The following is a 16,243-nucleotide window of genomic DNA, read 5'->3' on the forward strand; positions in this document are numbered from 1 at the left end:
ATACTGTTGAATGACCTCAGGAATTAAACGACACATACGTTACATTTTGTGGGGAATGGGTCCAAAATATGGGCAGTGCTAGAGGGTGTAGATAATTAGCACCTAAACATCAAGTCTTTGTGTCTCAGCCACAGGGATCCAAATTAGCTCTTGTAAAAAAAATTGCTGCTCATAAATTCTCCTCTTAACTGTCAGAAGTGCCACTGACCTAGTTCATTGTATACAGTGCAGAAGTACATCATCACACAGCATTTGAGATCCTCAGCTTTTCAAGGATCATATCAGAATCCTGAGTGATGTCACGCTTTCCTAAGTGAAATATTTGGAAGAATTTTTCAATGGAAAAAGGAACAATAAGAAGGAATAACATGCAGAAGAATATAGGAGGAGAATTAAAGGGTGGGAAGAGATATAATGTCACCAACAGTCCAAAAAGTGGAAGAAATACAGTCACTGCAGATGAACATGGCAACTAGAGTAACTGAATTACATCTGAAATGTTGAAAAAAAAAGGGGAAAGCCTTGATCAACAGAATCCAGTCTAGTAATTCTTATTTAGAAGAAAGGGTTAATAGAAGAAATAAAAATTGTCTGTATTTTATCTACTTCACAAAAAGGGTAACAAAACAGTGTGTGAAAACTACAGAGGCATCAAACTATTGAGTCACGTTGAAAAATACAGATTTAGCAGGATAATCCAAAAACCCAGAACTACAGTTGTGCTCATAAGTTTACATACCCTGGCAGAATTTATGATTTCTTGGCCATTTTCCAGAGAATATGAATGATAACACAAAATATTTCTTTCGTTCATGGTTAGTGTTTGGCTGAATCCATTTATTATTAATCAACTGTGTTTACTCTTTTTAAATTATGAGAAGAGAAACTACCCAAATAACCCTGATAAAAAGTTTACATACCCTAGTGATTTTGGCCTGATAACATGCACACAAGTTGACACAAAGGGGTTTGAATGGCTATTAAAGGTAACAATATTCACTTGTGATCTGTTTGCTTGTATTTAGTGTGTGTGTATAAAAGGTCAATGGGTTTCTGGACACCTGAAAGACCCTTGCATCTTTAATCCAATGCTGCACTGACATTTCTGGATTCTGAATCATGGGGAAAGCAAAAGAATTGTCAAAGGATCTGCGGGAAAAGTTAGTTGAACTGTTTAAAACAGGAAAGGGATATAAAAAGATATCCAAGGAATTGAGAATGGCAATCAGCAGTGTTCAAACTCTAATCAAGAATATGGAAAATGAGGGGTTCTGTTGAAACCAAACCACGGTCAGGTAGATCAACAAAAATTTCAGCCATATCTGCCAGGAAAATTGTTCAGGATGCAAAGAAAAGCCCACAAATAACTTCAGGTGAAATACAGGACTCTCTGGAAACGTGTTGTGGCTGTTTCAAGATGCACAATATTGAAGCACTTGAAGAAAGATGGGCTGCATGGTTGAGTCTCCAGAAGAAAGCAATTACTACGCAAATGCCACAAAGTATCCCACTTACAATACGCCAAACAGCACAGAGACAAGCCTCAAACCTTCTGGCACAAATTTATTTGGAGCGATGAGACCAAAATGTAGTTTTTTGGCCACAACCATAAACGCTTCATTTGGAGTGGAGTCAACAAGGCCTATGATGAAAGGTACACCATTCCTACTGTGAAACACGGAGGTGAATCGCTGATGTTTTGGGGATGTGTGAGCTGCAAAGGCACAGGAAATTTGGTCAAAATTGTTGGCAAGATGAATGCAGTATGTTATAAAAAAATACTGGAGTAACATTTGCATTCATCAGCCAGGAAGCTGCGCATGGGACGTACTTGGACATTCCAACATGACAATGATCCAAAACACAAGGGCAAGTCGACCTGTCATTGGCTATAGCAGAATAAAGTGAAGGTTCTGGAGTGGCCATCTCAGTTTCCTGACCACAATATCTTTAAGCCGCTCTAGGGAGATCTCAAACATGCAGTTCATGGAAGACAGCCTAAGAATTTACGGGACCTGGAGGCTTTTTGTCAAGAAGGTTGGACAGGGAGGTACCTAATGACCCGTGGTATGTTCTGTTCCATTGCACGGGGAGGCCGACGGGCCCATATAAGAGGTCAATTACACCACACCTCTTAAACGCTGCCAAAACCCTCATTCCTCAGTTTTGGAAGCTGAAGACGATCCCCACGCTCCGGCGTTGGTTACTCAACGTGGATACCACATATTACATGGAGGACATGACTCTCTCCCTCCGGGGTAAATCTGAGTTGGCAACGAAGATCTGGGCATGTTGGGTTGCCTTTAAATATTCATCTAGTTATGCAGCCATAATGTCTCAACCAGTGTGATGTGATCATAACTCTTGTTCTTACTATATCAACTGTAATTTTGCAATTGTATGCCTGAGGGTGGTCTGCCCCCCCTTCCCCCCTCCCCCCCCCCGCCCCCCACATCCCCCCCCCCCTTCTTTCTCTTTTTCTCTCTCTTTCTGTTTATTTTCCCTTTCCTTTACTCTCCCTCTATTTCTGTCCACTATATTCCCTCTTTTATAATGGAAGAGGTGGGTGTATTTGTCTGTGCCATTGTAACTAACGATATAATGTTGCTGCCCTTGATATTGGTTTATGTATTGATCGTTATGCTTTGTACACGCCTCTCTTCTTTAATAAACATTAATTATAAAAAAAAAAAAAAAAAAGAAGGTTGGACAGCTTTACCACAAAAGACTTCCAGCTGTTATTTATGTTAAAGGGGGCAATAGATGTTATTAAGAACTGGGGTATGTAAACTTTTGATCAGGGTCATTTGGGTAGTTTCTGTTATCATTATGTTTTAAAGAGAGTAAACACAGTTGATTGTTATCATTCATATTCTCTGAAAAATGTCCACAAAATCATAAATTCTGCCAGGGTATGTAAACTTATGAGCATAGCTGTATATAATAAAAGAAGTCCTGGAAAACTGTTATCAGTATTGCGTATACTTTCAGCTGCTGTTGAAAAACATAAAAACATAAATAAGAATAATGGACTGAATAAGTATTGAACTAAGCTACTGTAAATATATCAGAGTTAACCATACTTTGAAAGCAATATACAATATCACATAAGTACCACTCCTTTACCACTTCAGTACCGCGATATGCACCCCTTCCTCTGTTTTGAATAGGCTAAATGTTTGTAATCACAGCAGGAAGGAGGATCATGACAGATTGAAGGTGAACAAGGTAGATTTTAAGTATCACTGACCACCAGTGATGATGGGATCATTTTTTTAAAGGTGGTAGTGGGGTGGGGGTGTGGTAGTGGTTAACATGCCACAGACCACCAATGATTGTGGGATTGATTTTCTAACCACTTGCTGACGGCCTACAGTACACTTACTGTGGGCTGCTGGCATGTGTTTGTCATCCAGCCGTTCCAGGTTATATCCATGCAGCGTTTAGTGGTACTTTAAGGGATAACTGCTTAAAATATAGTATTAGTATTAAACTATTTAAAAGAACAGTACACAGATAATGTATTTAGAATGACAAAAACAGTTCTGACTATGGAAATGGTAGCATATGTACAGCAAGAAGTTAAGAAAGCAAACCTGAAGTGAATGGTACAAAGACTGAAATTAGAAAGCAGTATGGAGGAACACTGATAATCTAAAGATCGGGTTCCAAATTTATAGAATTCAGTCTTTTAACCACTTAAAGACCAGGTCTCTTTAAAAAACACTTTTTTTTGCTGGAAAATTAGTTAGAACCCCCAAATATTATACATTTTTTTCTAACACCCTAGAGCAGTGGTCATCAACCCTGTCCTCAGGGCCCACTAACAGGCCAGGTTTTATGTATTACCTTGGGGAAATGCAGACTAGAATACTGCAATCACTAAGCAGCAAATGATATCACCTGTGATGTATTTCAGTTATCTTGCAAACCTGGCCTGTTAATGGGCCCTGAGGACAGGGTTGATGACCACTGCCCTAGAGAATAAAATGGAATACTTTTTGTCACACCGTATTTGCGCAGTGGTCTTTTCTTGAGAAAAAATTCACTTTTTTGAATAAAAAAATAAGGCAACAGTAAAGTTAGCCAAATTTTGTTTTATATTGTGAAAGATAATGTTATGACGAATAAATTGATACCCAACATGTCACGCTTCAAAATTGCGCCCGCTTGTGGAAGGTGTCAAACTTTTACCCTTAAAAATCGTTTAAGGTGACGTTTAAAAAATTCTATAGGTTGCATGTTTTGAGTTACAGAGGAGGTCTGGGGCTAGAATTATTTATCTTGCACTAACGATCGTGGCGATACCTCATGTGTGGTTTGACCATCGTTTTAATATGTGGGCGCTACTCATGTATACGTTCTCTTCTGCGTGCGAGCTCGTCGAGATGGGGTGCTTTAAAAAAAATATAAAAAAATTCTTATTTATTTTATTTTATGTTATTTATTTTTACAAAAAAAAAATGTAAACATCCCTTGTAATAGAAAAAAGCATGTCAGGTCCTCCTATATATGAGATCTGGGGTCAAAAAGTCCTCAGATCTCATATTTGGACTTAAATGCAATAAAAAATAAAAATAAAAAAAATTGTAATTTGAAAAAAATGACAACAAAAAAATGTGCCTTTAAGAGGTATGGGCGGAAGTGATGTTTTGACATCGCTTTCGCCCTGCTATGGTATGGAGACAGGTGGGGGCCACCTTATGCTGCTTACACATGACCGGACTTTCCGGCAGAAAAGGTAAGACGGTCATCCCGACGGACTTTCAATGGAGTTACGACAGACTTCTGAAAGAACGAACTTGCCCACAGACAAACGAACTAAAGTCATTCGAAAGTCCGTTCATTTTGAACGTGATGACGTTCGACGGGACTAGAAAAGGAAGTTCATAAGCCAGTAGCCAATAGCTGCCCTTGCATCGTATTTGGTCTGTCAGACCAGCATACAGACAAACCGTTTTCCCGATAGGAATTGAGTCCATCAGACAGATTTGAAACATGTTCTATTTCTAGGTCCATCTGAATTTTTTAAAGAAAAACGATCGGATTATCCCACACATGATCGGGATATCCGACAGAATGCTTCTCTTGGACCTATTCTGCCGGAAAGTCTGGTCATGTGTACACGGCATTAGCCTCGCTTGTCTCCATACCCAGCCACAGAAAGAGGAGAGGTGCCCCCCCTCCCGCAGGGATCTGTGAAAACTGTGATCTTGCGGCAAATCTGCCACAAAGACCACCATTATCTTAAACAGAACCGCCGGCACTAAAGATGGATACCTTGGTTGTGGCAGCAGCTGCTGCCGTTACCGAAATATCCTACTTCAAACTGCCGACGTATATGTACATGAGGCGATTGGATTTAGGACCACTAATTCCCCGGTACACACTATGAGAAAAACGGACGAACAATCAGAACGGTTTTTCTCTATGTTTTCGCAGCAAATCAGAACCGAGGATAGAAATAATGTATGAAAAGTTGCATACAACAAAGGCTTTTTTTTGTTATTTGTTGTTTCTGATCATGCACAATTTTCATTTTCATTCGGAAGGTCAGAATCGGCTTTTGAACCTTGTATACACACTATCAGAAAATCTTACAATTGTTCCTTGTAAGAAAATGTTTGCCCGTCTTTCTGATAGTGTGTACATGGGCTTTAGAATCAAAGATAAGGATATAAACAGCTACAACTTTGAACTTGAAAAAATGCAGCAAATCACTTAAAGTGGTATCACACCCAAAAGCAAACATTTATTATATTGCAGCTTATCAACACTAGGTACCCGCTCCCCCCCCCCCCCCCCCAAAATGTATGTGCCAAATGTGGTAGAGAGGATAGGGGGGGGGGCTATAAAGATTTACTTTTTATCTCTTTTGTTGCATGTCACTGTGGTCCTTTATGAAAATAATGAGTGATCATAAAAAGTTAGCAACGGTTCCGTTGCGCGCTATAAAACCATTTAGTATAGACAATAGCACCCTCTGCTGTTGCAAATGATATTGTTGCTGAACAACACACTTTTGACCACAGAGAATCAGTTACTGGTTAGGCTAGCTATACATGCCTGATATTTGCTGATGATACGAAGATAGTTAGGGCTTGTTCACACCATACGTGCATGAAAACTGATGGGAACTGAAGAGAAAACTGTACAGATTTCACTTGCAGAGACATCAGTTTCACATCACTTTTCATGCGTGTCAGTTATCTGCCCTATTCACACAAATGTTGATGTCATGTCAGTGTTTTTTCCCCTGCAGAAAACTGCATACACTTTGCAGATTCCTGCACAGAAAAAATCTGCATGTTGTGATGTGAACAAGGGCACATAGTGAACAATTGTTTTTGCTGTGCCCTTGCAGAGAGTGTGCAGAAAAACTGATGTCTGTGCACCATGATGTGAACGAGGCCCTAGTGTACACTGCTTGTGGCAGTTGATTTATTAAAAGGTTTACTGGTTGTTCAGCAATAGTCTTTCCATAGAAAAGGTGTAGGTCCTTTCATCATTTACGCACTACATGTGAACCTTTGGAGGTTGGGAATCAAATCTGTGGAAGGTCCACACAAGCACTGGCAGATCTATAACAACCTGTCCAGCCCTACCCATATATAACTAGAATAATTCATCAAGAATCAATTAAGAGGTTTTCCTTTCGATGACTACGATGACATTGGATGCTGGACATACAATATATGTTTATGCTATGTCTATTTTTATGTATTTATTATTATAAGATGAAAGAAAAATTCCTTCTTACATCCTGTACCTTACCTAATGTCGAATCATATATTAATTTTCACATTGTATTTCAATTCTAGCCTACCCCTATCAGTTTGAATGAGCCTGAAGTTTGTAAACTTCCTGTGAAGATCCCCACACATTTACTTCCTTGAATTCTGTGACACATAGTCACTATGCCCTGTAAGCAGAAACTGCTGTGTCACACCTGTCACAGAGGTGATTAGAGGAGGAATTACAGGAGGCAGAGTCTGTACAGGATTCGCAGGCAGCAAGATACCATGGGATATGTAGTCCTTAGAAATTGAAGGTAAACAGCAGGGGGGAAGCTGCAAAGCATACAGGGATTCCAGGAGGTTTGGAAAGATGACCAGCAGATAGACAGCACTCACATAATAAAAGGAGATATTTCAGCTAAGCCCATATTGCATTGTCAAATATAACTGTAAAGCGCTGTGCAAACTGTTGGCACTATATAAATCCTGTATAATAATACTTATTGTTTGTACTGTTATTAGAATCCTGATGTTATTGACTGAAATACCTTTTATACACTTTATTATTTCTTTCTTACTAACCTGTCTGCCTCAATGTTCTGCCTTCATATGCTGTCCCCCACAACCATCAACTTCCCCCTATACTCAAAATCTCATCTCATTCTACTTTATACCTTTCACTTCTGGATCTCTGCATGCTCTACACTTTTCCTCTTCATTGTAACTGATAAACTGGGTTCAATTTCCAACGATGCAAACAAATATGAATGAGAAACCTATGAATTGACTACGTTTTGTTTTTAAATAAAATGCACAGATTATTGTAACTTGGTTTGCTATTTTATGACAGGTTAATGTTGCCTAAAAATGTTAATTTCACAAAGATAAATATTGCAGTGTTTCCTAAATAATTATTTGTTCTTGAATGGTTTCTATGAATTTGTAACATTGAGGCCACCAAGAGGTTTATTAAGAAGCCGTGAACTGATAATAGTAATTGGAAATTGGCTTTTTTCACACTTGGCTTTATTACTAGAATGGGGATATGAAAAAGTAAAACAGTAGTTTGTGAGCATCTTTCGGAATATCTGAAATTAGATGCTGTTAGCTTGCTAGGGAAGAATATTTTTCTATAGCTTTTATTTTTTGGGAGGAGTTGTAGCTGGAGGGATGCTAACAGTGGAGGCTGGTGCATTTTTTTGGGGGGGAGGAGCCGCAAACAACCCCCCCAGGCTGTCGGTGGAGTGGCACTAGCACAACTGCCAGCTACCCCCCCCCCCCCCGCAGCACTAGCATCCCCCTCCACCACCTGCTGTCTTTACCATGGATGCGAGCGTTGAGAGCAGTAGTCAGAGCTGCTGTGGCCATCTTCCAGCATTGCGGGATCCGGTGTCCTCTATGCTCCTCCCGGCACGAGGCATCCGATAGGATTGCCTCACGTTTTGGCCTATGGGAAATGGGTTTCATACCAGCTTCCCAATTGGCCAGGAGGAGGATCAGTGTTGCACCAGCGAATATTCATTCCTGTTGCAACACACCTGGGTGGGCATCAGTTCACATGCTCTGCAACCCGACCCCATGCTATTTTGAAACCTAATAGAGCTTATGGCTCTAATCAGGTGCTTAAAAAAAAAAAAAAAAACCCTGGCCGCTGTAATTCATGTTCCCGGTGACCTGAAAAGGGACGGACACGTGAATAGGGGGTGGTCGCGGCAGCCGTGGATAGATTCATGCATAAATCTATCCACTGCATATATGGGGTGGAGATGAAAGAGGGGGCAGCGCCCAGGCGTCCCTAATGGACAGGCCGCCAATGGATGCTAAACCAGGATTTAGAAGGGAGAGTTCAGGTAAAAAAAATCTCTATAGTTCAGCAAGTTTTTAAAGTGGAGCTACAGACAACAGTCATGTTTGGATGGGATGTCAAGAGTTACAACCCCTCTCAGGATTTTACTACTGTCTGTGCTTCCTATTGGGGAGTAAGAATGTCCTAGTGATAGTTGTCTTTCAGGGTGGATCTTCCCAAAGGGGGCTCAAACGGCAATAAAAATCCCAGCCTCACAGTACTGAAATTAGGGAGAAAACGTTACAGTCATCATTAGACTTAAGCAAAATGCACTAGACTTAAGTAAAAGAAAACCCCTGTGAGGAAACCCTGTTAAATTGTGTTTGCTTAACTCTCTTTTGATAAAAATGGGCAAGAACAGCTCTTAAAAAGAAGAAAAGCAAGTGCCGGTGTCCTTTAAAAGCTCTACATTTGATGCTAGTTTTCACAGCACTTACATGTTACAGGGAAGAAAAGCAGAACGCATCAAAAAGGCACCTGTACATGAGCATTTCAATTTTATGGAACAGACTTAATTATTATGTATGCTTTTAAAAGCTAAAAGTAATTTCCAAAGACAAAAAATAATTTAAAGGTGAAGTACAGCTGAAGCTCGTTTGGCTGTACTTCTCCTATGGATCACAGGGGTGAAGTTCGTTCTGCACTGCTGTGACCCATTTTCAGCAGATAGCAGGCTGAAGCCTGCTGTTGGCTGATGTCACAGAGCTGGTCCAGGCTCAGGCAAGATTGCATGGGGTTGAAACCTTCTCACATGCCTAATCCAGCACCCGGCTCAGCCTCTCAGTGATCCGCTGAGAGCCTGAGCCGGGCACTTCCACCCCCTCTACAGCCCAGCGCTCCAGTGAGCAAGGAGGGGGCAGAGCAGAGAGCGGTGACTGACAGTCAAAAGCTCTCTGCTCAGGGAGCTATGGGAACTGAGTGATCAGCAGTGTTTGATCGCTCCCTTCTTAGTGTTAGAGCCGGCAGGGGACAGATGCAGCCTCAGACTGATGCTGCATCCACCTAGGTAAGAATGATTGGAAAAAAAAAACAACCCCGTACTTCTCTTTTAAAATGCAACTCCAGGCAAAAGTGAAATTTAATTAGTCCACTATGCATCAACTACCTTACTTTTCAGTCTTAATTCCAAACACCTCTTCCTGGGAAATCCTGCATTGTAGTGGATCAGAATGACAGATTCCCCTATGAGCCAAGCTAATTTCCTACCCTGGGGACCTTATTCATTATCTTCTAGGGGGAATTGTACCCTCTCCACCCCCATGAGTTCTCCTCACTCTGAAGCCACTGAGGGAGGATTCAGTCACTGGAATTGACACCTTTACCAAAAAGATGTGGTAATAGATTGCAGGCAGTTAAGCCGGCCATAAATAATTTGAACCATGCATGGGCATGCTTAATGTACCCAAGTTGATTGATCGATCAACTTGGGTACAACCAGCCTGCTGAATTTCACATGATATTATTGCAATCGGCTGTTATAGCTGCTAACAATAATCACTGTGACCCACTTGTGGTTGCAGAAAAGAAATTTGCTCCGTCTATGGAAGGCCTTAGGAAGGACCCCAGGAAGGAAAGAGAGAAGAATTATTACATGACTGTGGCGTCGGTTAACTAAAATGGGAATGATTTTTTTCTTCAACTAGCGGTTAGGAGTAGGAGTGGAGCGGAGGTGGGGGGTTGCTAATATCGTTGAGTATGGCTTTAAAATCTTTTAAATATATGTACGTCAGTACTTTGATACTAAATACTGGTGTTATGGCAGCAGCTAGCTACCACAACCCTGGTATTTTTGGGAATGCCTTGCATTTCTCTTTAAGATCAAAGTGGTCTCCACTTTTATCGGTGGCAGGAGAGGTGTACACCCCCCTTCCGACGTGCTCCTGTAGTCTCCACCGCTTACCAGAACTGCCAGTAGTGACAGAGACGATTGCATCCTCTCCCATGGATGCCTGGCTGCCAACTGAGGGGAAGATGGCCCCTGCTTGGTTCCATGGCATGGGAGGGTGGAAGCAACGTCAAACGTCACTTACACCCATAGCTCTTAAAGAAGAATTTTTTCTTTTTTTTTTCAAGTGACTTATTTTATTAAATTTTTTTATTGCATTTTTGTGTAAATATGATATCTGAGAAGCGAACGCATACGTGAGTGGTGCCCACATATGAAAATGTTGTTCAAACCACACATGTATCACCACGATCATTAGAGCGAGAGCAATAATTCTAGCCCTAGACCTCTGTAACTCAAAACTGGTAACCTGTACAAATTTCTAAACATCACCTATGGAGATTTTTAAGGGTAAAAATTTGTCGGCATTCCACGAGCGGGCACAATTTTGAAGCGTGACATGTTTGGTATCAATTTACTCAGCATAACATTATCTTTTACAATATAAAAAAAAATTGGGCTAACTTTACAGTTATTTACTGTCTTATTTTTTAATTTAAAAAACTGTATTTTTTCCAAAAAAAGTGCGCTTGTAAGACCACTAATACAGTGTGACAAAAAGTATTGCAACGACTGCCATTTTATTCTCTAGGGTGTTAGAAAAAATATATAATGTTTGGGGGTTCTAGGTAATTTTCTAGCCCAAAAAAATGATTTTAACTTGTAAACAACACTTGTAAAAAAGAGTCTCGGTCCTTAAGTGTTAACTTTGCATCCACCAAATGTCTTTACAAATCCAATTATTACCTTGTAAAAATAGCAATGATATAACTGTGCTGTTCCTTACTTTAGTAGCTTGTTATAAGTTGGGGTGGTTGCCATTTTTGTTTAGTTTACTGTGCTGTTAAATCATAAAGAACAGAGTTGTGGGAGGGGCCCAGCATGTCCACCCACTACATTCTTCCAGAAACAAATATGGGAGGAGGTGGATACGAGACCAGTACTGCTGCTCCATCTCCTTGTGCGTGTGACTGATTTTGTATCTTAATTACAGGAAGCTCCTGTACTGGGTCAAAGAGTCACACTGGATTAGTGTACAGATCTGGAAGAAATACACAAAGCACACTCTCACGTACCTGGCCAGAGGCTGAAGTAATGAGAGGGCTCCCCTTGCAGCTGTGTGCAGAGCATCCTTGAGAGTGGTGACAGGGAGTACTGTGCCCAAAGAAGCACAGGCTGCCAGTGATGTAATTGCCTGGAGATTCCAGATGAAGAGACATCTGAAGAGCAGGGGTACAAAGAGGGCAGATGACACTCTGGATGAGCAGATGGATCTTGACAGCAGGATCAGAAGCCAGAGTCAAACACAGAAGGTGAATCAGGATCATGGTGAAGATCAAGCCAGGAACATGCACAGGAAAGCAGGCAATAGGAAGTCCATAGAAACAAGCCAGGATCAGAGCCAGGAGAAAAGCCAAGAAAGGGCATGTTAGAGAATCCCAAAATGTATGGAGGAAGGTACGCTGGTCTGATGAGACTAAAATTGAACTTTTTGGCCATCAAAGAAAACGCTATGTCAGGCGCAAATCCAACACATCAATCACCCAAAGAACACCATGCCCACAGCGAAACATGGTTGTGGCAGCATCATGCTGTGGGGATGTTTTTCAGCAGTTGGGACTGGGAAACTGGTTGAGGGAAAGATGGGTGGTGCTAAATACAGGGATATTTTTGAGCAAAACCTGTACCACTGTGTGTGATTTGAGGCTAGGATGGAGGTTCACCTTCCAGCAGGACAATGACCCCAAGCACACTGCTAAAGCAACACTTGAGTGGTTTAAGGGGAAACATGTAAATGTATTGGAATCACCTAGTCAAAGCCCAGACCTCAATCCAATAGAAAATCTGTGGTCAGTCTTAAAGATTGTTGTTCACAAGCGCAAACCAACCAACTTAAAGGAGCTGGAGCAGTTTTGCAAGGAGGAATGGGCAAAATCCCACTGGTAAGATGTGGCATAGAAACTTATCCAAAGCGACTTGGAGCTGTGATAGCCGCAAAAGGTGGCTCTACAAAGTATTGACTTTAGGGGGGGGGGGGGGGGGTGAATAGTTACTCACATTTACTTTTTCTGCTATTTTGTCCTATTTGTTGTTTGCTTCACAATAAAAAAAAGTCTTCAAAGTTGTGGGCATGTTCTGTAAATTAAATGATGCAAATCCTCAAACAATCCATGTTAATTCCAGGTTGTGAGGCATCAAAACACGTAAAATGCCAAGGGGGTGGGTGAATACTTTTGCAAGGCACTGTATGTTTTTGGTTTTAAAATAACAAAATGTGGAAAATTTCAAGGAGTATGAGTACTTTTTCAAAGTATTGTATATACAGTATATATCGTGACAATACAGTTCCCTGTCATGGTGTTTAACAGGATTCTCAATATTGTAGGTTGAGGGACTCCAGGATGCTTATTTTATTTGGAGGAAACTGTTTTTTTCAGTTTCCCCAGTGATTTGTAGAATCTGGTTTGGGACCTGGAGCCTGAATATTTTGTAGTGATCTGGGTGGGATGAAATCTCCAGTCCTGAGACCAGGATTTAGGAATAGCTAGGACGCCGATTGTGCAGGTGGGAATATGGGCTCTTTGGAGAGTCAGGACCAGAATTCTGGGCTCCATCCTCCCAAGGAGTCCATGTGGGTGTAAGAGAGCATCAAAAAGCCTGCATGTGTGCACAGTGCAGTCAGCAGTGGACATAAGCCTGTGGGCTGGAGCAGCAAGGAAGCTGTGAAAGAGAGTGCTAACCGAGGTACAGTGTTTGTACGTGAATACAGGGACACTGTTATAGGGTCAATAGGACCGACCATGGCAAAAAACCTGAGCAGCGGTGCTGCTAAAGAGAGCCAGGAGGCTGAATTTGACTTACTTTGTTTTTGCATTGATGGTGGATACCCCTGCATGGGCAGCGGTTTGCGTTATTGGGCTTTTTTTATTATTATTATTAATAAAAGTGGGCCAACAAGCCCTTAAACGGCATGACTGGTGTGGACTCACTGGTAAGCTCTACACTTAAGCTAAACAACTCCAAACAGTTACAATATACTGTATATATAAGACAGGGCCAGTAAAGTACAGCTGTTAGTGTAAAGAATTATTTTGTAGCAAATAAAAGGAGAATATTCAAAATATAAATACACAACAGATTGCAGAAATAAATATGTACTGTATATTAGTTTGTATTAATTATGTAAATTGTGGGTTCTCACGACTGGTTTCAGACTTCAGTTTTTTTAAATCTCATTTAGAGATTGCATCCCATACTGTGAAGAGGTATTCATACCCTTGGTATGGATATCCTCGGTTAAAGAATCCCCGATGTATAATACATAAATACATATATATATATATATATATAAAACGCACATCAACCATCTACTCATTGTGTGTGTGGCACAGTTCTTAAAAACACATATAAAATGACTGCTAAAAGCCATACTAAAATGATCCATGTACACTGTCCCAGTTGGGACACATCTAAATATAACATTAATCATTCTGAAAAAAAAAAAATGCATAATACATATATGGGAGGAACATAAAAGTCCATGCCTGTATAGCCACATGACAATTCCATACATATTTTGTCTATCAATAATGTCACCCTAGGAAACTCTCTAAATAAATTTCCTCATTAATTCCAGATGGAGTTTAAGGCATCAAGTAGAAAAATTCATCTGGTTTCTCTTTGCAGGAATAGCTGTTTCAGATCTCTACCACTCTCCCCCATGGTCACTCTCTCTAGGCCCACCACTTTGAGATGCTGTGTTTTGTGTACATGGAGGAAATGAGAAGTCACAGACTGATATATTTGTTGATATATTGTATGATATGGAACATATCCTTATTTTTGTAATTGACCTATTCTGTTTCGAACTTGCATGTGCAGATAAATGGTAACCTCAAGTGAAGCTTCCATTAATTTGTACACCTCAACAAATTTTTCCATTAAGTTACGCAAAATAGCTGTGGCATACAATATTCTGTAGTGTTTTAGTTTGTTTAGCAGTAAAAAATAGTTTGGAAGTACTAGTCGTACAGATAGAAATTTCATACGTTTCTGCTAAATTGATCCGATGTATGCCCATAGTTTGATTTGATTTGATGTCCGTGGTCACTTTTAGCTGCTGTCTCATTCATAAAAAACGTTTTTTTCTGCAAGACTTCACTTTAAAAAAATGGCTTTTGTTTTTGTTCTTTGATTTTTTTTTTTTATGGGGGGAAGGGGGTGGAGGGGGGGTGGAGGGTTTCATTTAAGGATATCATTTACTTTGGGAGCATATACTGTACTTGCTACTGACAATCTTTTCATGGAGCTGCTTTTTTTTTTTTTTTTTTGCAGAATGCTACTGCATTATTTGAAACAAAGAACTAAGTACAAGAACCTTGTTCACTTTTTTTTTTCCTCGACCTTCATTTTTTTATTTCCAGGACTACTCACGCCCTGCCGCCCTCCATCATCTTTTCTAAGTATTAAAGTTTTAAAAATGTTCCAACTTCTCCACTTACTGTTGTAGTTTTCTGAATGTCCTTTTTTCCCTACTACATAGGTATTCCATACTACTGTAGTATTCTATTCGTTCATCCAGTTTTTCTATATTTAACCACTTTTTTGGGGAATTAATTCCTTTGCAGCATTCAATAGTATTTGAAGCTTTAGAGTCATGGAATAGACATGTTTGCAGACTATTGATTATCTTTAACATACAAAGCCATTCACAACTCAGCCCCAAGCTACATCACCAATCTTGTCTCCAAATATCATCCCCTCCGCTCTTCTCAAGACCTCCTACTCTCAAGCTCTCTTATCTCCTCCTCCCATGCTCATCTTCAGGATTTCTCCAGAGCCTCTCCCATCCTCTGGAACTCACTACCTCCACTGGTCCGGCTATCCCCCACTCTCGCTACTTTCAGGTGATCCCTGAAAACTCATCTCTTCAGGGAAGCGTACCATGTCTCCAACCAGGGGCAGACTGACCATTGGGCCACTCGGGCACTGCCCTGCCTTAAAGACGGCCCTGCCAATATTCCTTTATTTTTGGACACTCCCACCAGATTTGTATCCTCGTGGCCTCTGTTTACATTTCCACCAGCACTGTGGGGATTTGTCCGGTTGGTATTTGTGATTTTTTTTTGCGGTGTCAAGTACCATCTTACCAGTAGCTTTCTATCATATTTATATCCACTGCGTCGTTATACTGTACACTGCTCCTATCATTCTCTCGACTTGTTGGTCCTCTAATTTTATGCCTATTTATTTTTCCCATTTTCCTATATAGGAGGGCTTCTCTCGTCCTTTCAAATCTATCAGTATGCCATACACTTTAGATATTCCATGTTTCAGTGGAGTTTGTAAACCACAGAGTTTTTTCCAGTAAATTTAGTTTCTTCCCATCTCTAATTGGTTGAGGTAGTGTGTTTACCAAGTGTTTTAGTTGAAAATATTCCCATTCACTTATCTTCCACCCATTTATTTCCTCTAAATCTCATAATTTCATCTTCCCATTTGTGGTGATATCCCTTATTTGTGCATTCCCCATTCTAAAATCAAAAATTGTCTCTTTCTCTGGGACAAAAAAATTAGTTCCAGTGAGTGCAATTAATGGTGAGTTATATACACAGTTTTTTTGTCGATATACTACATCCCAGGTTTTAAATACATTTATAGTCGAGTCATGAGACTCAAGATTTAATGTTCTACACTTACATGGTACCCCTATAT

Source organism: Lithobates pipiens, unplaced genomic scaffold (genome assembly GCF_037356315.1).
Source record: "Lithobates pipiens isolate NorthernLeopardFrog02 unplaced genomic scaffold, aLitPip1_a1.2 Scaffold_18, whole genome shotgun sequence".
NCBI classification, from domain to species: Eukaryota; Metazoa; Chordata; class Amphibia; order Anura; family Ranidae; genus Lithobates; species Lithobates pipiens.